At 35.0% G+C, this 22,627-nt stretch overlaps 2 long non-coding RNA genes across 2 annotated transcripts; both read right to left on the bottom strand.

The window, feature by feature from the left end:
* Window positions 1-3,068: 3,068 nt before the first annotated feature.
* LOC145333334 (uncharacterized) lies at window positions 3,069-3,598 on the bottom strand. The gene is made up of 3 exons (XR_013884485.1): window positions 3,543-3,598; window positions 3,306-3,367; window positions 3,069-3,145 (listed from the first exon to the last, which is right to left on the bottom strand). It is a non-coding gene; the product is annotated as an uncharacterized LOC145333334 (long non-coding RNA).
* Window positions 3,599-4,043: 445 nt separating this feature from the next.
* Window positions 4,044-19,426, bottom strand: LOC145312663 (uncharacterized). Its single transcript, XR_013877074.1, has 4 exons — window positions 19,346-19,426; window positions 9,232-9,342; window positions 8,915-8,949; window positions 4,044-4,097 (listed from the first exon to the last, which is right to left on the bottom strand). It is a non-coding gene; the product is annotated as an uncharacterized LOC145312663 (long non-coding RNA).
* Between the last annotated feature and the right edge of the window lie 3,201 nt (window positions 19,427-22,627).

Genomic DNA, 22,627 nt, shown 5'->3' with positions numbered 1-22,627 from the left:
CAAAAAAAAAGGTAGTGGGGTTATCGGTATAATCTTTGTGTGAATTTTTTAATTATTTTCTTGAAAAGGTAATCTAAACCAGCATGACTACATCCAAACGTTAGAGAAGCACAAACATATATCAACTAAAAACATAAAAAGTCAGACAAAAAAGGTAATAAATGTAAATGTAAATTATAAATTATAAATATACTTGTTTTTACATTTAAGTTACCAAAATCTAATAAAGTGTCTGAAAATGTTTCATAGGCTAACACATACTGACATGTTGAATTATATATAAAGTAGTGTTGCTTCTAAAAATACTAAATGCAAGAAGTTTCAGCCGTTATATTCTGACTTATAACTTAAATGCGCCTAAAAGCCTGTTTAAAAGCAGTTATATTGTCATGGATGTTGGACTTAAATATGAATGATAATAATTGAATTGTTGACAATAAGTTTCAACAATCGTATGTTTTGTAGGAGCTGAGAAAATTAGAAACAATGTGTCATCTTTCTTTCAAATTATAGATTAGCATTACTATAAAAAAAATAGTTAAATGGTTACTTACAAAATCATCTAGGTCTTCCACAGCTTTGCCACAAACATTACATTGTTTTTTTAAAAAAATAATAAAGATCAGCAATTCATGGCTGTCTATAGTGCCCTATCAAAAGGGGGATAGATGACACAACTTTTAGCCTACCTTTTCTATTGCCGTCAGAAAATATCCTATACCACATCTTTCTGGAGAGTTTCTTACTCCTCTCCTTTGACCTCAATAGAATAGGTAGGCCAAAAGCTGTGACATCTATCCCCAATTTCCCAGGGCACTAAACACAGCTACAAACAATTCTAATAGTTGAATAATATACAGTGTGTTTTAATTAAGGAACAATAGTATTGCTTTATTTAACAGTACATCATAAAATAAAATATTTCATGGTTTTTCACATATTATGTCTTAAAAAACGGTTTTTCCAGCGTGCCTTATTTTCGAAGATTAATGGACCAGGACCAATTAAGATGTACAAAAATGCTTATATTTTTAATATCAAACTGTGAGGCTTAGAAGAAAAATGTTATTCATACAATTAGAATCGTTATAAAATATAGTTGTTGGAAATATAAGTGCCATGCTTTTGCTAGTAGTAGTTTAAACTATGTGAAAAAATGTAAGAAAGGTTGAAAGTCATTGGTAACATTTTACCACGAAGCTCATAAAATATAGGTAGCACATAAATGGTTCAAAAATTGGAGGTAATGACGTAATGGTATACATAACATTTTTCTTCTATTAGCACAAGCCGCGCAGTTGGAATTTAAAAAGTGAATGCCTTTTTTGAACCCTCTTAAATTGGTCATAGTCAAAAATAGGGCACTGAGCCCATTTTTAGTAGGGTTGGGCTGGATAACCTGATATTGAAGTAGCAAAAAAAATTCTTTATGATATCGGGCCCAACACTAGTTTTTAGGACATAATTTGTTTACACCATGAAATTTTTTTTTATAAAACTCCGCACATCAATGAAGAAAACGAGATATTAATTATTAACTTCTGTCAATAGTTAAAAAGCGATACTTTTGTCCCTTTAAAAACAAAAACAAACTGTAAGCAAATGTAGCATGATAAACAATTGTATTCCTGGAAATTTGGTAGCATGACATATAACTAGATTATTCATATAATCAGCAAATCCATATGAAGATGGAATATAGGCGATGATTTTGCATGGTATAGTTCCATTATCAAATGCAGCATATCTGAAAAAAAGGAATACTTTTTATTTATAATGGAGTCAACTAAATATTCAGCCCACATCTTTTGCGCATTAAAGTAGGCCAATAGACAGTTGGAAGAGTTAAGCTGGGGGAACACATTTTGATAGATACGTTATTGAGAAGCAATACAAAGTAAGGGCTTCTGCGAAAATAATACATGATTAAGAATTTTAGCCAACTTTAAAATCTAATGATTGTAAGTATTTTACTAAATGTTTAAAAATATTTATTTTAAATTCTTTCTTACCTGATTGTTTTGTTTATTGTTTTATAACAATTATCAAAAAAGCAATTCCAATCTTTGGGTATCCTTTGGTATACATTAGGATTTTACCACATTAACTTCAACTTTATATTTAAATAATTTCAAAAATTTAACACTTTGTAATACAAAGAAACCTGACAAATTTATAGAATTTACCCCAAAAAATTTAATGATTTTGAAATCCTTTCCTTTGATGGACTGGAAATATATCAAACCTTTAAATATAATTGTAGTACATTCATATTTAAAATTTAATTATAAAGTTCTTACTTTTCTCATTAAGATTTGATTATATGTAAGTATAGACAAGTAATGAATTTTAAATCCTGAACTCACAATTGTAGTTATCCAGATTAACAAAAATTTACAAAAATAACACAACTTATGTCTTTACTTTAAAAGATCATACTTTAAGCTTGACCTTTATAGTTGGGGTGCCAAAACATAATATGCATTTTAGAGCTAAATGTGATAAAAACTTTATGTGTTTTTTTTTCAAGACTCTCTTTAAAATATTGCTTTCGTAATGTCAGCCATCCTTTGTTTTTTATGTACTACAATAACCCAGTTTTGTTAATATAATATGCAACTAATGATTCATAATATCTTTCTGTTTTATCTTCAAATTCACAAGTTTCCCAGCAATCTTGGATCACACTAGCGGCATTGCATCTAAAGTCTAAAAAAAATTTGGTGCTTTCCCTTAAATGTTCTATAAAACAAGGGAGATACTTGCACAATCATCATTTTAAATATTAAAGTAGGGGGGGGGGGGTGTATTTTCCTTATACCTAACCTCTGTAAGGTTCCTAATTATGCAGGGATAACCAGTACACAATTTATCCTCACCTAACCTGATTAAAAAACACACTTATTTTCAACTAACTTTAATACACAGGAGAGGAGGGGGGTGGGGTCGGTTGTGTTCTTGACTAGGCATTTTGAGGGAAACTGCCAATAATTCTATTATGTTTACTTATAATTTTTATGTTGTTTTTGATCATGAAAATCAGCAATTTTCTCTTACCTTCTTTTAGTCTATCAAATCTTATCTTGCAAACTGGTAAATTGTTTTCATTGCAAGGTTTAATCGTCCAGTTAGGTTCTCTGTTTATCTAATAAAGATGACAACTTTTCAAAGGGTAAAGCTATTATGTTTAAATGAAATGTTAATGTTCAAAACTCTCAGATTTTTCCCTTTTTATGCCAATATTATTAAACTTGAATTCATAGATTGATTTCTTTTCAATTTTAAAACATTTAAATAAATTTTACCGCTATACAACCATTTACACTAGCTAGATTACAGTTAGGTAATTCATCAGGACAGTAGGTAACTAAAAATATTTTTTTAAATCATGGAATATTAATAAATTATCATTAGCTATTTTTAATTTTGACTCATTGGAACTTAATTTGCAAATGTTAACCTGCCAACAAAAATCTCAATTGCAGACAAGCAAAGTTTTATTATGCTTATTCAACTAATGTGTTCATAAAAATCTTAATTACCATTATTATTATCTGACCATTGACCAACATTTTGATTCAGGCCTATCCAAAAGTTTAGTGCACTTTTATCCTTATCCAAGATAAAATCTGAAAAAAGCAAATAAATTGATTGAAAGAGCTAAGTTCACTATTTGTTTCATTGCCAATATCAAAATCACTTCTGATGATTTAAAGTTTCCTCAAACAATATTTTGAATATCATATTTATTAATGTAATTACTGTTTACAACAATAAAGAGCACACTTCCCCCTATAGTTTATTAGATGTTAAAATTTAAAAAGTTTTAGTTAATGTTAAAGTATTGTTTCTAGACTGTCGGCTCCTAACTAAAGGTGGAATAATAATAAATCTGAATCTAAATCTACTGGAAATAAACTGACCGATAAATGAGTTACATTTTAGTAAGCTAAATTAAAACAAGGTACCTTTAATAAATTTATCTTCACTTGGACTTAGTATAGATGCTAATTCAGCTTCACCATCTAGTTCTTTACATTTTTCTATTGCTTCATTCCAGTTTTGCTGTTGCTGGTTGTAAATTTGGTAGCAATTTCCTAAAAGTAAATAAAATAAATTGCTTTTAGATATTTTTTAAAAATTTCGCAAAATTAAGAATAAGATATTAATCTTCTATTAATTTAATCTATAAGCTATTTTAGTGATGGTGTAGTAGCGGCTGCGATTTCAGCCGCTGTGAGTTCGAATATTACGGCAGTTTAGGCAGACGTGGACAGACCTTAATATAGAGGAGCCTTGATTCTCTATATATCACCAACAATAAACTCAAATACCTTTGAAGTTGTTTATTGAATGAAAGTCTCAAAGTTACTAACTATAAAGGGTGTTAAAAAAATAACCGATCGCTCACAATTTGAACCACCGTAAGTACTTCAAATCTTGGAGATAGACCCCATAATGTTTAGAGTTTTTGATGGAGCATGTAAAGACCTTTCTTTAGACACCTTAACAAGGTTTCTAACTCAATCTATGTCAATTTGACATAAAAAAGACATTCCCATCCAACTTTGAGGCATGACGGCTCTGTCTATTCCTAGTTCTTGATGATTGTCAGGTCTTTCTTTTTTATGCCAAATTGGCTAAGATTGTGCTAGAAACCTTGTTAAGGTGTCTAAAGAAAGGTCTTTACATGCCACATCAAAAACTCCAAACATTATTGGGTCTATCTACAAGATTTTAGGTACTTATGGTGGTTCAAATTGTGAGCGATTGGTTTTTAAAAAGACAAATTTGTAATAAAATATGCACTTTCGGCGTAGGGCAAATTTCTCTGCAAGTGCTAGGTCTTATACCCTAGGACTTGGAAGGGTGAGTAGATTCAAAATTCAATATTGTTTTCTCATTGTCATTGCTAAGGCATGAATGTTATTATTTTTTATTAGTTTTGGACCAAAACTGTAAGGTTTATATTGAAAAAAGTTAAGCGATTGGTTTTTATTTTAACACCCTTTAATACACAATAACAATAATAAGACGGATTTAGGGATAGATAATATCAAATACATTGGTTTAAACAAAAAATATACAATAATTATTAGTAATGGTTAGCTCCATCCCTGGTAAGGGTGGACCATCATGGGGATAAATCAAATGTACACAATGAGGTTGTCACAAACAAATAATTTCTGAGCAGGGGAAGGGGTTTACAATGCTCCGCCCATTTTTCAAGGGGAATTACTAAGAAAGACCCAAATTGGAGCAAAGCTACTCTAGAGCTAAGAAAGAAGAGGGAGGATACCACAATGGCTTCATTAAAAAATATATAACAAATAATCTTTTTTAATTATAATCCAATTCTTAAACAAGATAAGTGTTCATGAAAAATATCCCTTTTTTAAATTAAAAAATGATAACTTTTCTTTGGTTTAAAGATTAGAGTAAAACACTAGAGGGAGAAAGTGTTAAATAACTTTATCTCCCCATCGCAACCACTTTGTGCAACCTTAAAAATCAACCAATGGTGTCGCTTATATTAACACAGCCAAGTAGCAAAAATAATTTAAAAGCAGACAAAGGTGGTCTTTGAATAAGAAAGGGAGGTAGTTCTATGTATATACATCTATACTATAGATCTGTTGTTTAAAAACATAGAACCATATTGTAATTTTTATTATAATATTTAAGCAAAAAATAAATAAAAATTCATTCAAATTTTTACAGGCAAACACATTTACAATACATCCTACTACATTGAAAGATCAATTATTTTAAAGTATAAATTTTAAAAAATTAGGAAATATTAGGTAGTAAAAAAATGTGTCCTTTAAATCAGCTGGGTTTGACAGCTAAACATCCAATTACGTCATATAATAAATTAGAAATATTTTTGATACTTTTAGCCAAAAATTTTTATGGATCATAAAATAGTAAAATGTGTTTCCCTTGGTAACCTGGGGTGCTACTGATACAAAGACATTTAATTACTTTTACAGACAGACATCTAATTACTTCTTAGAACAACTAGAAATGTCTTAATAGTTTTTTCTCGTATCGTATTAAAAACAGCTTTCCGCGGATATAGAATGTACAATTATAAGATTAAAACTAGTTTTAATCTTATGATTGTACATTTATATATTCGTAGAAAACTGGATATAATACGATGCTAGACATAGTTTTTTCGTATGGATGAGAACCGGTTCCTATCCACCGGATTCGAATGAATACGAGAATAGTTATTTCTCGTATCGTATTATAAACGGCTTTCCGCGGATGTGCCGGAGGCACTGGCTAAAAAATCTGGTTTTAATCTTATGATTGTACATTTCTATATTCGTAGAAAACTGGATAAAATACGATGCTAGACTTATTTTTTTCGTATGGATGAGAACCGGTTCCTATCCACCCGATTCGAATGAATACGAGAAAATTTTTAAAAATTTTTACTGACACTCAGACAGATTTATTAGATACTGGTGTTCTTGGGCACATACAAATTAAAAGAAAGTCTAGCAGGGTGAGCAGGTGCGAGTCCCTGTTTTGGGGTGCAAATTCTGATAAATCCCACTGGCGGAAAAGTTGGCGGCCGGAGTAATACTCAGTGTAGCTTGTAGAAGAAGTATATTTGAACTGATTTAATAAGGACAATACATGGGTTTATATATGAAATGAATAATAGATAGATAGATAGCAAAGGGTAGAATAAACAATAGATTCTTGGGTGTTGCTGCTGAGCTGGTGCATGAAGGTGGGGGTGATGAAGGATGGTGCATTGTCTGATGATAAGAAGCTGGTGCGGAGGTGTAGCTGGGGAAAAGGGAAGGCTCCTTAGTGGGGAGGGGAAGGGGGGTGATAATCTCCCTGACTCTCTAGATGAGGGTGTGACAAAAGTTGGCAAACAAAGATTTATTATCTGGGGTCTAAATTTAGCAAGTTTATGATGGTAAACAACAGACCCATATAACTGACCGCAGCGCAACTACTCTGTCCGGCGACAGACCATCAGTCTACCACAAAAGCATTAAAAAAATTTGAATCGGGGGGAAAACATTTTTTTTTTTTATATATGCATAAAATATATTTCTAGGCTTCCCTTTTAAAACATTCAAATAGTGGTATGATTGCTTTTTTAGATATTAATTGTCTATAATTAAGGTAGGTCCGTCGGTCCGTAATGGATAAATCTTATCTTTCATTTATTCATTTATAAATTTTAAAAACTATATAATCATTACCAGAAACAGCGTATAGTGACCAAAAAAAACAACGTCATAAAATGCAATGATAGGCCAGTATACAATAACCATTGGCCAATAAAAATATATACTGGCCTATCATTTGTCATTTTTATTGTATGATGTCATTTTTTATGGGACACTTCGGTGTTTCTCATTACCAGAATGTCGATTTTTACCTTTTTATGTAATATATTTTTATTTGATATAATAATCCGTTCGACTAGTTAAATTCAAAGGATCTCAAAAACAGTGGAGTGCGAACCGAAGGGGGCATTTTGGGCAACGCCCCCCTCCCCCCCTAAATGTTGAAAAATGCCCTGTTTTGCCCCCCCCCTGGTCAACAAAAATGCCCTGTTTTGCCCCCCCCCCTGGTCAACAAAAATCCCCTTTTTTGCCCCCTACCCTACAAAAAGCAAAACTATCCCAGTTTCCAAAAAAAATATCAAGAAATACTCACAAAAAAACAGACAGTTACTATTCATTTAACCTTACCAATTTTTTTAATTAGTGTAGAAATTATAATCTCTTTTCACTGAACATAACAAACCAGGTAATAGGAAGTATTTTATTTTGTATAATATAAACTTTTTACAGAAGAAATTTTGTATATTCCCAATGATGATACACAAAATTACCCTTTATATAGATCACAATTAGTGGATGAAACATATGGGAACTGAACTTAATTAACCAACCAGTCAAAATTCCATTAAAGTCCCCAAAGTTGTTGAGCCAACGAATAAGAAAATTTTATATGAAATATTGGGGACTAGTGTAATAAATAGCCCAAAAACCCTCCCTTCCTGCATATTTGAAGAAAAAAAATTGCGTTACGAGCCCTTCCAAATGGTTTCTGCTTTTTATCACATTGTATATTTTGTTATTATTTCTATAAAACATTTGTAGACATCAAATATTTAATCAAAAAGTTATTTTATATAAAAAAGAAACAGCGTTGATATTTATCTAAGCCTTTTTCTCAACACTGTATGTCTGTCTAAATGAATATCTATATATGATGTCATATGATTTTCAGGATAAAGTTTATCATTTTAATGTGTACATACCCTTACAAAAAGACATTTTTTTATGGCAATTTTCATTAAAAACCCTTAAAACTAACTACACTCTATATTCCTAACTTGATAAAATACGCCACTCTTGTTGTCTTTCATTGTTTTTAATTCAAAGGGGGAGTAAATATTTTTAGGTGCGCTTTGCGCACTGCCCTAATAAACCCTTGGAAACACCACTTCATGAAAAACTTTGATTTAGGGGGGGGGGGGGCAAAATTTTACAAAATCTTCAAAATGCCCCCCCCAAGACAAAGTGCTTTGACCGCCACTGCTCAATAATCAAGTCCTAAAAATGTAAGTTGATCTTAAACAGTATCCTTTATTTAAGTAGTTTTGCAGTTAATTGATTTACAATTTTGATAAGGTTTATACAATATTCTGGCTTATTAAGTTCTGACACTCTACAAGTTTTAATGTTTGTTTGTTCTAATATTCCAGAGCTTTTCTGTTAAGGATGTTGTCAACCATGTTTTATTCAAAATTGCAAAATTACCAGATAAAGGATCAACAGTCCACCCTCCTCCGCATGTTGCAACTAAATATCAATAATTATAAAAAAAATAATATGGTTTTATAAATAAGAATAATAAATAAACAAACCTTACCCGGATTCATTCTACCACAACCAGGAAAATCTATAAAGTATAAGAAAAATAATATCTTATTCATAATTTTAGCATCTGAACAATTGTGCTCCTAGATGCCTCTAGGGGCATAGAAATTAAAACAATAACATAATATAGAAAGTTTTTTTTCTTAAGCTTATGATTTCAATGATTGCTGTTTTGATTGCATTGTAATATTGAGGAAAGCTTTAAATGTCATAGGGTAGTTAAAGACTTTTTCCCTCCCTCTTCAATAGTTTAGAGGCAAAAAGTTTTTTATTTGAATAAAGGTATTTTTATTGAGAATATTACCTTCAAGCACTGGTAGTTTGTGACGAAACAAGTTAAGAACTTTATCCTCCACATTCTCAAACACATCACCTACCAAATCCCCAAGAAAATTTTCTAGGTCTACATCAGAACCTACCAAAAAAAAAATTAATGTACATATACATTTATAAAATATTATATGTATGTATCAACATATTTTGCTTTATAAATCTATCCCTCAGCATATAAATATACAGCTTGAAATATTTGTTTTTAATTTCTGTTTTAATGTGTATTAGGGATATTGCGGCTACTTTTTAAATTTCACCCAGGAATCTTAAAAGACAATGGAGGTGTATTGTTAGCATTTACTCAAAAGTCAAGATTTTAGAAGTGTTTAGGCCAACTTAAAATGCTAACAAAAAAATTGATTACCAGTATTTACTATCCACTATCCCTTTCTTCCACGATTTTACGATTATTGGAAACAATTAAATTTTTTTATACTTTATATTTTACATATCTTCTTGTTTCTATTTTAATGATTTTTGAGAATGATTGACCTTGTTATTAGCTGCATCCTTTTTTTTAAACACGCTGTTTTATTTCTAGAAATCAATAGATTGATAATTATTTATTTGGGGCTACATATCCTTCTATTACTTCTAATTATAGCTAAACTACAATTGACTTTCTAATAAACTATCTTTTTTAATGGCAGAAAAGTTTCTTGCAAAATTGTATTATGTACTAGTGAACTAAAAGAATAAGACAATGGCCGATAAATTGTTGTAAATCCCAAATTATGATATAAAAAATTTCACCCTCTGTATGTCACAATAAGTGGTAAAACGTGTGTACACTAAATGAACCAACCAATTAAAATTCAATAAAAGTCCCATAGACAACGATTGTAAAAACTTTACTATAAAACTTAAATTAAACAGTCCAATATACCCTCCATCCCTGATTATTTACAATGTCTTATTCATGACCCATAGCTGGTAATTTCCCAGCATGAAAATGTCCAATGCCAAGTAGTCGTAATACTGCATCTTAATAATCAATTATTTCAATGTAATTATGTCCATATTATGCATCCAATGATTATACATTTCACATTACTACATATCAATTTTTAGTAGTTTGACTTCATAATGGTATTTAATTTATATTAATACAACTTCACAGTATCTATTTTCTAAGCTGGATTTCTCATTTGGGGCTACGAGTTGCCAAGAGTTATAAACTAATCTTGAATTATGAATACTTGAATTTAATCAGGACCTAAATAACTTTTGGCAACTCGTAGCCCCAAGTGAGAAAAACCTTTAAACGTAAAAAATACATGTTATTTTAAGATGCAATATTAGGTGTTCTTGGATTTTAAATTACAGATTTATGACAACTTTTCTTATTTTTCTTTGCATTTTAAAGTAGAAACATCTGTATATATCAATGAAATATTGTTACATATCATTTAATCGGATTTTTACTCTAGGAAAAAGTAGGAAAAGCAATGTATGATGATTTTAATGAAAAAATTCACTTTTTAAAAATATTCCTTTGACCACGTTCAGCAAAACGGCTGTATTTTGCCTAATTTTGTAGTATATAAAAAAATCTGTTGCATGGCAACTTTTGAATGGTAATACTAGCCCCTGGGACATTTAACTCAAAATTGAGGAAATTAAAAAAATGATTAAAAATCCCACTGTGCCCTGGTGCCGGGCCCGTCAAGTCGCGGCCGGCCACCACCGAGCCCGAGCCTGCCAAGTCACGGCCAGACGTTCCCGGTGCCGAGCCCGTCCAATTACGGTCGGCCACTCGTGACGACACTGAACATGAACCGAGCCACAAGGAGCCGCTGCCGGGCCTAAACCCAGAATCATCCCATGTTGGTGAGAGAGGAACCCACTGGGTGGACACGGCCCTCACTGCAATCAAGGGAACCAACCTGCCGGCTGTGACCCTTCTACCTGTACCAGACACGGCCGCGGTAGAATTGCCAACAGCCTTCCTGGAGACCGATTGCCTCCCAGAAGCCTTCCTGACTGAGGATACTTTCATCAACGGCCAACCGTGTCCTCCCGGATCCATCCTCGAGTGCTCCTACCAAGCCAAGCCCGTCAAGTCGCGGCCGACTACGCACACCTTGAACGCCGTGTTCCCCTTGAACGGGCATGTGGCCCTGCTGATCACGGCCAAGCAAGTCACCCTACCGGCCTGCAGCCTCACGATGGTCTCCGTCCAGCTACTTGGCCGACCCCTTCAGGCCGCAATCCGCTTGGCTGTCCCAGCGCAGCAGTTTGGGGAGCACTACCTCCTACTGGATGCTGGCCTCCCTGTGGCTAGGGAGCTAGTCAAGCCTGATGTTCTGGAGGTTTCCACCAATATACCCCATCGTCTACATGCCAGGGGAGAACCTGTAGGACTCCAGGCGGACCTGGAGCTAAACAAGACTGAATTCTGGGAGACAGACCCCATGCTCAAGATGGAGGGACCAAGCGCTCCAGGACAATGCCAGGACGTCAATTACCCTTTTAACCCAGGAGGATGGAAGCTTCAGCCCGATACAGCCCAGGGCCGTAGGAAGAGGCCATCACCTGGCACCAGGAGTAAGGGGGAGCCAGCCCCCCCCCCCCAAGGAGAGTCCAGGCCCCCACAGGATCAAGGCCTGGGGAGGACCCCAACCACAAGCCTCAGGACTGCCCGCCGGGGAAGCTACCTGCGACATCAACCCCGTACAGTAGGGTTGCCCCTGGAGGCACCGTTGCAACCATGTCCTTTCACTCGGACCCGCCACTACCTGGTCACCTGGCCCAGCTTATCGCCTGCCTGTGCAGCAAGAAGTCAGGGATGGCCAGCTTGGGACCCTCAACCACCTGGCATCAATGACCACCGCCTGGCTGCCGGTCATCGTATTGTTAATGTTGAGTGGTTGTACCTGGCTCTTACCCCTACATCTCTCGATATTTTTACAAATGTTCACCCGGATTGGAAAGTCAGCGACTGAGTACAGAAGCGGGGGTATATGGCAGCGTAGGAGAGTCCAGGCATCCAGCCCGTTGCCATATCCGGCGCCATCACAGAAACCCAGAAGATCCCCTGACCAAGGCTCAGGGGGTTCGAACTCATGCCAGAGAATTGGTTGCCTACGAGAGAGGTATCAGACCCCCAGGACGGGCCAGAGGCCACCAGAGCACAATGGCATAGACTCGAAATAAAGTATTACCAAACTTTACCAATAAACTGTAAAGAGATATGATAAATATACAACCAAAATAACAAGTTAATGTTGAAATTCAAATCCTTCTCGTTCCTTCTTGAATATAAAATGAATTTGAAAATTTTGAAGATATATTTTAATTTCCTTATCATGATGATGTTTTTATATGTCGTCTTTATGACAGGTTATTATATTATGAATATATTTCTTAAATTATGTATATAAAAAAATATTGTACAATAATATCAAATTAAATTAAAAATAATTTATTTTTTATATTTTTTTGTTCCAAAATCATCCCTGCATTAAAGAAAGAAAAATGTGTGTTTTTTTTTACAAAGCAGACTAAATATATTATGATAATATACAACGTCTCTTTGTGAGTTCATATTTATAATATTGATTTTTATAAATGAATTAATGAAAAAATATTTGTTTGAAATTTGACTAAATATCATATCGTATAATTTACTTAACCCTTTTATTTAACAACCTTTGTTTTTAGGTCCTTTTTATTTAAATATTTCAAACAGCTGCCTTTTTTTTATCTTTAAAGTTAGAAAAACACCTTTTTCAGAAGATGTTTATCTTTATTATTATTTTATATTAGAAATCTCAAAATTTATTAGCGGAACCATAAAGTATTTTGAATTTGGGCTATGGTAAAAAATCTTGATAGTGGACATAAAAATGCACATGAAGCTCTCTAAATTTTTTTTAGGATTATTTTTTTGGGGGGGGGATATTCACCCCCCAATTAAAAAAACTGTTTGGGGGGGTAAATTTTATTGGGGGGGGGGATAATCACCCCTTTACCCCCTCCCCTTGGAGGTCCTTGTAGTTGTTACAAAATGGGTGAAATTGCACCACAGTACTGATCCCACAATGTAAAAATTTCAAGTTAGTTTGAAACAGCATTTTGACACTCCGAGTATCATTTTACCCACAAACCTGTCGCATAACTCTTTTTTTTTAATTTGAATCCCATAATAAAGCTTGAACGTTTTTGATTTTTTTATCCTGATATAAAAGTATCATGATAACTATTTATCTATTTGTCTCAAAGAATCTCGCAAACTGCTAGACAGATATGGTTTTTCTTTACATTAAAGCTTTTTATATGTCCTGGCAATGTTTATAACTATTTTGGGAAGGGTGCCTCCACCATATAAAAATTGCTCCTGAACAAAAAATAACCCTCTAAAAATTTTGAAAAACAATCATCTTAAGTATATTTAGGACTCTCCACCCCCCCCCCCCTCCCCTCCCTATCCCCAAGTGCCCCTAGAGACTTTAAGGGTACGTAGCTGATAGTCCTTATATGGAAATAATGAGATGTATGTATATCTGTCTGTAACAAAGGAACTCGCTATCCACTGAACAGATATAGTCCTTGGTTTTTTTTTTTGTAAAACTTAAATTTAAAAATGGAGGGGATCAAATTCTAGTGCCCCTAATGAGCGCTGGGGGCATAGCCGCTTGTTTTAAGTATGTCAAGCATCATTTTAAAATTAAAAAGAAAATAAATGTTTCAGATAATAACAACCCTACAAATTATGTCTATAGCAATTTGATCAGCTGATTGGTTTGAATACTAGATGTTTTTTTAAGTAGCGCAGCTACTCTAAATCTAGGGGATAAATCTAATTTTGCTTAGAATTTACTTTTAGGTGTTTTAAACGTTGTAAATTGAAGATTTTATTTTGATAATTAATATTTTACAACAATATCTGCTATAAACTGTGAGTAAGTTTGATAAAATTACGTTTTTTTTGCAAGCTTTTTAGAAAATACTTCATTATTTTTATAATTCTGACAAAATAGAATTTCTGTTTAAGTAAATAACATAGCCACAAAAAGGTTTAAGTGGTTATTGAAATAATTTATTACCATTCTTGATAATTAAATAGTCGTTAACTATGTTCAATTTGCATTTTTTAAAAAGACAAGTAAAATATCCTACTTTAATGCTACTTTTATGAAGTTATCTTAAACCTTTTCCAAAAGTTTATTTTATAAAACTATTTTATTTTCCATTGATTTTATTGATTATATTGGTTAAAAATATTAAAAGTATTTTTTAAAGGCTATAGATTAATTTTGATTAATTCCGATTTTAAATTTTTTAAATTTTTTTCAAATCTGAAAGAATATGCATGTATTTTCAAAGAATAGATTAAATAAAAAACGAAATTAAACATATTCAGGCTATCAAAAAGCAAAAAATATTCTTTTTTACCATTAAATCGCAAATATTTAAAATCATTAGATATTAAGCTTATTTTGCATGGAAACACATTTTTTCAGTTATTTCTTCTCAACAATGGATCTTAAATGATTATTACTGAAAACTTTTATGAAAATTTTATTAACAAAAACTTCAAATAAAGGAAATAATTGCGGTTTGCGAAAATGTGTGCAAAAAGTTGCCAATATCTCGTTAGAAGGGACTTAATAGATTTTAATTCTTACTGCTTACGACTCAGTGGACTATAAACTATTAGAAAAGTATCACTTTAAGGTGAAATTTTGAGGGTCAACTTTTTTTCTTTTAAAATTCGCAGTGAGAGGTTGATCACCAGGCCAGCCCCGAGCAGCTGCCAGCCAATGGGAGATGTGATGAGAGGAGAGGTGGCCCCTGTCACCACCAAGGAGAGGAGAGGGGCAACGACCGTTGCCGCCAAGGAGAGACCAGACCTACCGTACAAGCCAAGAGGAGGAGTGACCACCATTACCCCCAGGAAACCAGCCAACGGGGATCTGCCAGAAGTTGGAGACCCTGCTTGGACGCTGGGGCCCCAGCCAGATGAACCAAAGGAGACTTTAGCTGAGGCCACCACCCCCAGCTGTGGACTGGGTCAGAGGTGCAAGGGGATAGCAGAACACCACTCCCCAAGAGGCCTAGAGGCCCCTGTGAGACGATTGGCCGCCTGCCTCTGCACAGACCCAGTAGCGACCAACCTGCCTGTTCCTGGGAAGGATTCACCAACTCTACCCTCAACTGCCAACGAGTGGTCACCTCTAGCCAGACACCCCTGTCCAAGGCCAGCCAAGAAGAACTTGCCAGCCAGGGGAGACCTTCCAAAACCTACGCCTCCAGCTGATGATGTGTGGGAACCAGGAATACTGACATCAGCCACCTCCAGCAAACTTGAAGAAGCCGCCTGGGGAGAGAGAGGAGATGCACCCAGTAACGAGCCCAATGGTCAAAGACCTTGTCCTAGCCCAGAAGGAGACAGAGTGCCAGATCACCTCCCGGCTAGGGGAGAGAGATCAGGATGTGGTACCTTTAGTCCCCTCACAGCAGTGACTGGGGAGCTGTCTGCCCAGAGTCCAGGCAGACCCCCGCCGGACCTCCAGACCGGCGCCAACCCCCGACACAGAAAACTGACCTACCCCTACACTGTAGATCTAACTGCCAGTCTCCTACCTGCCCCCGTCCACGACAATCCTAGGGGAGACAAGGTGGCTGCCAAACTGCCACCACCACCTGCCAGCGTTGTCCGAGACCCTAGAAGCTGGATACTCCTGGACCAGTCCAATGGTGGAACGGTTGCAGCAACCGAACCAGCTAGCAGTCAACCTGGAACCAGTGGCCAACTGCCCCTGTACCAACAAGCCGAAGTCACTGTCCTGCCACCGCCAGCTGTGGACAGAAGTCTGACCAGCAACCCTACAGAAGGAGGAGAGCAGTCTGGACCTGCGCCTGCGCCGCCAGCTGGCGCCATATGTAATCCAACAGACAAACTAGAGTTTGAGATACCTGAGAACCGGACCAACCACCCTGGAGGAGAAGAAGAGAACCTGACCAGCCAACCTGCAGAACTGGGAACAGCCCCTCAGGCGCTACCCACCGACGCGATATGGAACCCAGATGCCGACATGGAGCCTCTGCCAGCCAACAGCGAGTCCCCAGGACGAGAAGCAGCCACTGAGATGGAAGTTGTGGCCCCTGAGGACGACGCCGAAGCAATGTGCCCCCTCCAGATGACAGCTATACCCACCAGGGTTGGAGCCAAGGCCCCCAGTAACCTGGACAAGCCAGGCGCACCCATGGAGCTCTATGCGCCTACTTCCATCGCCGTCCCCCCTCTAGGGACCTCCAGAGTGAGCTTGGGCCTCCATGTCAAATTGCCAGCTGAGACTGAAATAGTTCTCCAGACGAGGCCTAACTTCCAGCGCCGAGGCTTGATTGTCACCAACCCTCAGCTACGAGCCAACCGGGAATTGACCATGCTGATTACCAACCACAGCCAGACCGAGCATCAAGTTTCCCGAGGGGCCTGTGTGGCCCGAGCTGGCCTACACTGTGCTGTGCCCCAGGGAGAGTCTGCCGCCCACCATGGTTCAAGGCCTGATGTCCCGATGGTCCCACAGCCCTTGAAGGGGAGGTTGTGGTAGGCTGCATCATACGGACAAGCCTTTTCCAGAGTATGCGATGCTCCGTGTTTATCAAATCACACCCCGGCGCTAATCCCAGCTTATCACCATTCTATCCAGCCCCTCTCTGGGCATTGTCTACACATCAGAGGCGGCGGTCAACTTGGACACCGCTGATAATGGGAGGGGCGCTGCCCCTCTTCCCTTCATGCCCCCAGCAACCTACCCTTTTCTGGGAGATGTCTACCTTCCCCCTTATGGGAACCTACCACTCTACTGCTCACCTGAATGGGGCTCCGCCCCATCTCCTCCACACCCTTTTCTACCTAACCCATTTATCATCTATTTTGTATATAAACTAGTAACCTTATTATAAATGTATTCAGTTCAAATATATCTTTTAAAACAGTAACTACTTGTAGTACTTTATTGATAGAATCCTTAAGGCTAGGGGCTCTTTTGAATCGAACTCGCTCAGTAGGGTTGAACTGCTTCACCCCTACCACAAATACACTCACGGCTAAGAGAAGTGTTTCCCCCCTGCTATATAATGGGCTTGCTTAGATGTTGCAGGGAAGGAGGGAACACTAGGCTGTTTATTACACTAGTTTCCAAAGTTTTATAAAAACACTTTCTTATTTGTTGGCTTAACAACTTTGGGGACTTTCATAAAATTTTTATTTGTTGGTTTATTAAGTTCAGTGTTCCAACGTTTCAACCACTCATTGTAATCTACAATAGACATCATCTTGAGGATGCACATCAATTTATAGGGAGAGGGAAATTTAGAAAGTTTGGGATGCTAAAATAGAGTTTTATGTTTTAGACACAAATCATATTTACACACACACACAAACGCTAATTCAACATGCTTAAAAAAAAACAAGGATGACAGTAGCCATAAAATCGAAGCTTTACAAATCAAACAGAACTTAAAGAGGCTAAACAAATATTAGTGTTTTCTAATTGTCCCAGAAATAATATTTCAAAATCAAGATGATAATTAAATCATAAAAAAGTTGTTATCAAAATGTCATTGTGCCATAAATAGACTATCTAATATTGACTTTAGAGTAGCTACGACTTCAATTTTTTAAAAAGGTTTACAATTCATAATGCATAGTTTGCATCTGTATGATTCTTTAATATGATAAGCAATAACAAACTTTTGTTGTTCAGATCTTTTCTATAATTAGGTCCGTCCGTCCGTCCACCCACGATTAACTCATTTTGTTGATTTAGACATGATAGAATTGTCCTAGCGATTTCAAACTTTGCATGATGATTAACCTGCCATGATAACTCCCGTTATAGTTTTAGATTTAGGAAGCATAGCAAATCTATAACCGTTAGAAGAAAGTCCGTATGTTTATTTAAAACATGCTGATTTTTTTTTTACAATTTTGACAAAAAATATTTTTCTCGTATTCATTTGAATCCAGTGGATAGGAACCGGTTCTCATGAATACGATAAAACTATGTCTAGCATCGTATTATATCCAGTTTTCTACGAATATAGAAATGTACAATCACAAGATTAAAACTAGTTTTTTTTAGCCGGTGCCTTCGGCACCACGGGGCTAAAAAAACTAGTTTTAATCTTATAATTGTACATTCTATATCCGCGGAAAGCCGTTTATAATACGATACGAGAAATAACTATTATCATATAATTATCTTCTTAACCTGTATTTTGGAATTCTGATTCCTTGGACAACAAAGTACAATGTTAAACGAGGTACCTCTATAATAAAATCCCAAAAATGAAATTATATCCTTTTTATGTATCCTATACGCAATTTTGCAACAATTTTATGTACAATTTTTTTTTAGACTCACAAATTAATATTATCTTTATTAAGTTCTGACAAGTGTTAATGTTTGTTTGTCTTACCTTCTGATTTTAGAGATTCGCTTTTATAGATGTCATCCTTGTAAAAATATCTGTTTCAAGGAGAAAATTTAGCACACCCATTTTTAGAGTGAACGTGTCTTGAGGCAAAACTGTCTTGTCTAGACTTTCTCTTTATTTATGGCTATGTAATTTATTTAAAAGCTCGTTATAAAAAAGCGAAACTGCATATAGTTATTTAGTCAACAAACTTTATTATTGATCTATTAAATTTGTGTAAATCTATAATACAAAGTAGCTTGATGTCTGTCCGTCTGACCGTCTGTCTGTCCGTCAGTCCCTTAAGATCTCGGTAACCACTGAACCGATCGGATTCTACTCTTCAGGGAATATACCTACTGGTCCTGAGGTGGTTTTAGGCTATTTTCTTGGGGGGGGGGGGGGGGGGACACCCCTCTCACTATAAATAAAATGATAAATGAAATCAATTAAAGGGGTAAATTTACGGCCTAATCAAAGGCTTAATTACTAGTCCTTTGCTATGCAATTTTTAAAAATGATTTATTATGTATATTTAATAATTAAATGTATTGTAACTTGCAATCAAACATTTAAACATTTTTAGCCAAATTATCAACGTTCACCCCTTAGTACAGAGAGCTGTGCTTTAAGTATGTATAAATTTTTATAATTACCTTGTGAAGCTGTAGGTTGTATATTATTTTGCCATGTCAGCAATAGAATCAGTAACTTATATTTCATTATTCTTTATATCTAAAACAAAGATAAAAACATCTATAAATAACGAAGCCTTTGGATTGTAAAAATAAGAACAGTAAAGCAAGAAAAGTAGGTGCCAAACAAACAGACAGAATGGCGTAGTAAGAAATGGTTCTCAGTAAAAATTATCACCCCCTTATTTTCAAATTAAAGGGGCTTCATAGCTCAACAAGGTAAAAGCGTAGCCCTTAGTATATAAAAGGTTCACTTTTAGAAATATGCTGTATGATGTCATAAAAAGGATTATCTATGAGGGAAGGTTTATAATTATTTTGGGAGAGGGTACCACCATACACCCCAGAGAAATCGACAGAAATAATAAAACGCCGCCCTGCGGACATCTAGAAAATCTAGAAAAAATAATTTTACGTGTCCCTAGAGGCCTCTAGGGGATAGCCGCTAGTTCTTACATAAAGTAACATGATGTATGTGTCTGTCAGTAACAAAGGACCACGCTAACCGCCGAACCGATATGGTTCTCCTTTACAATGCGGTCTCTAGGAATGATTATAACTTTTTTTTTACTTTATAAGTAGGGTTGGTCGACTCCCCCCCCCCCCTGATCTTCAAGGGCCACTAGTATAATATAAAATGATTGATTTCTAAAAAGTCAATATATCATCATATTTAGAATGAAGATTTATACTGCCTAATAGTGATTATAGAGTTGCTACGCTTTATAATTGATAAATGGTAAATGAATCCCAATTCCTAGTTTTAAATTGATTGGACAATTCTAATATGCCACAATCAGTTATTAATGCTATCGTATATATACGGAATGAACTACCCATTTTATTTTTAAAAAGACAGGATATTTTTCGATGAATTCAAAAAAAAATAAGCTGAAAAAATCTATACAATCGAAGCTTTGAAATGGTAGGACAAAAGAAAATTAACACTTGGAGACTGTTTGAACTGAACAAGCATAATATAAATTTCTAAACAAAATTGTAAGTAAATTTGTAAACTGTTTAAATACAAGATTAAGGACATACTTTTTTTAGGATTATTATTATTACTAAGTATATTTGCGACAACATTTACTTAATAGATTCTTCCAATTTTTAACATTTACAAAATGGCTTGCTTTATTGCTTCAAGATCCATGTCAGATCTATATAGGAAATAAATGTCTATTAATGAGCTCAAGTTTTCCAAGGAATTAATACATAAAACTCATAGTGCTCCAATAATCCATAATAAACTCTCATTGACCAGAACGATAAGACCCATTATTTTACTTTATTAAAAATAATTTCATTTTTTTTTCATATTATGTTGCTATTTACATCATATTGAAGTATTTGATTTCTAATCATAAAAAAAGGAATATTTAAATTTATAATATAGTAAATTTAAGAAAACTCTGTTTTAAAAGAATTCGATTGTGTGTTCAAATATTAAAACTAAAATTTTAATCATATTAACCTTTGGTGATGGTAATGTGAAAAAAAAATATAATTGAAAAAATCGTTTAAAAATGTTTAAATTACTACATATTTACTTCTTTCTTTCAGACAGTAATGGTGGGGGGGGGAGGAAAATTTATTTATTGAGAAATAGATAAATAGATATGTACTTATAGAAAACTAGCCAATAGCGAGATAGTTATATCGAGCCAACTCTAGTTATAGATATGCTTCACTTATGACATTGTCCTAGGAATTAAAATAAAAGACAAATGAACATTGACAAATTAAATGAAAACAAGGTGCTCCTATAGACATACTTACATTTTAACATTTGATTATTAAAATGCTTAGCTTATATCATAGGGCATAATCTTCTAAAAATCATTATTCTTAAAATCAGATGAATAGGATAATTTTATCATTCTAGTCAAAATTAACCTTTTTAAATGCCACCTACGGACGTTTTAGTAATGATTTTAGAGATGCTACGCTTTGTAATTTGTAAACTGCTATAGAAATCTCCATTTCAAGTTTGAAATTGATAAGACAATTCTAACTTGTCTCAATCAATTCCTAATAACGAAAAGACGGAAAGACCCTAGTTTTAGAAAAGCTTCACTTTTAAAATCTAAAACAGGATAATAATGTTTTGATGGCAAATAAAAAACTTGAAATAAAATCTTTGGAAGCATATCAATTTTCGATCACTTTCGCTTTATAACAAGTTTTCAAAAAAAAGAAAATTATTGCTACAGCACAAAATGGTCTTTGACGTTACTTTTTCAATGAAGCTACAAAATTGGGGAAGAGTCCCTTTCGTGGCAACGACCCTCAAGGGTCGATTTGTCGTATTTTCAAAATGGATTTTGATAGGTTATTTTAGGTTAGGTTATATTGTGTTAGGCAATTGGCCCCGCAGGTTAGAGCTCCCCTCAGGAGCTTGAAATAGGAGAAAAGCTACTGTGAAAAAAACAAAGAATCATCCCTTAAGGGGCGTTGCCACGAAAGGGACTTTTTGCAATTATAAAACTTATTAAAACTTAAAAAGTTATGGCACAAAAAAAAAGTTTCTCCATACTGTATGTACTCTGTACTGTTAGAAAATCTAAGATGAACTGAGTTGAGTACTAAGTCTGTATGTCTGTATGTCTCGACCTAATATGACCTGGTTGCTTCGTCTAGGGAGGGAGGGACATTGGGCTAGTCCCCAAAGTTTTATCATATCGCTTTCTTATTCACTCACTTTGGAGATTTTCATTAATTTTTGAATGATTGGTTCATATAGTTAAGTATAGAAACGTTTCAACCACTAATTTTAATCTACAAAATGGGTATTTTTGTGTATCAACATTGGGGATGTACATCAAGTTATCTGCTAATGTATTATCCCTTTAGAACCCTGGTTAGTAAGACAAAAATATCCCAGGGAGAGAGGGAATAATGGGCTGTTTATCACACTAGTCTCCAAAGTTTTATAATATCGTTTTCTTATTCGGTGGCTTAACAACTTTGGGGACTGTTATTGATTGGTTGGTTCATTAAGTTGAATGTCCATAAAGAGTAATTTTGTGTATCATCATTGCATTTTGTACATCAATTTGTTGGCCAATATACTATTATCCCTTTGGATCCCTGGAGGGAAAGTCAAGAAGCCCCCCTCCCCCTTAACCATCCTCTACTTCAGACAGCTTTGTAGTATGATGTGTGGCATGCTAAGAATAATCTCTGCAATCTCCCACCCCATGGAAAAAGGAACATGTAAAGTATCCCACAAAACTATTA

This window comes from Acartia tonsa, chromosome 2 (assembly GCF_053477335.1).
Source record: "Acartia tonsa isolate MP-2025a chromosome 2, ASM5347733v1, whole genome shotgun sequence".
Classification (NCBI taxonomy): domain Eukaryota; kingdom Metazoa; phylum Arthropoda; class Copepoda; order Calanoida; family Acartiidae; genus Acartia; species Acartia tonsa.
This window is presented reverse-complemented; position numbering and strand designations above follow the sequence as displayed.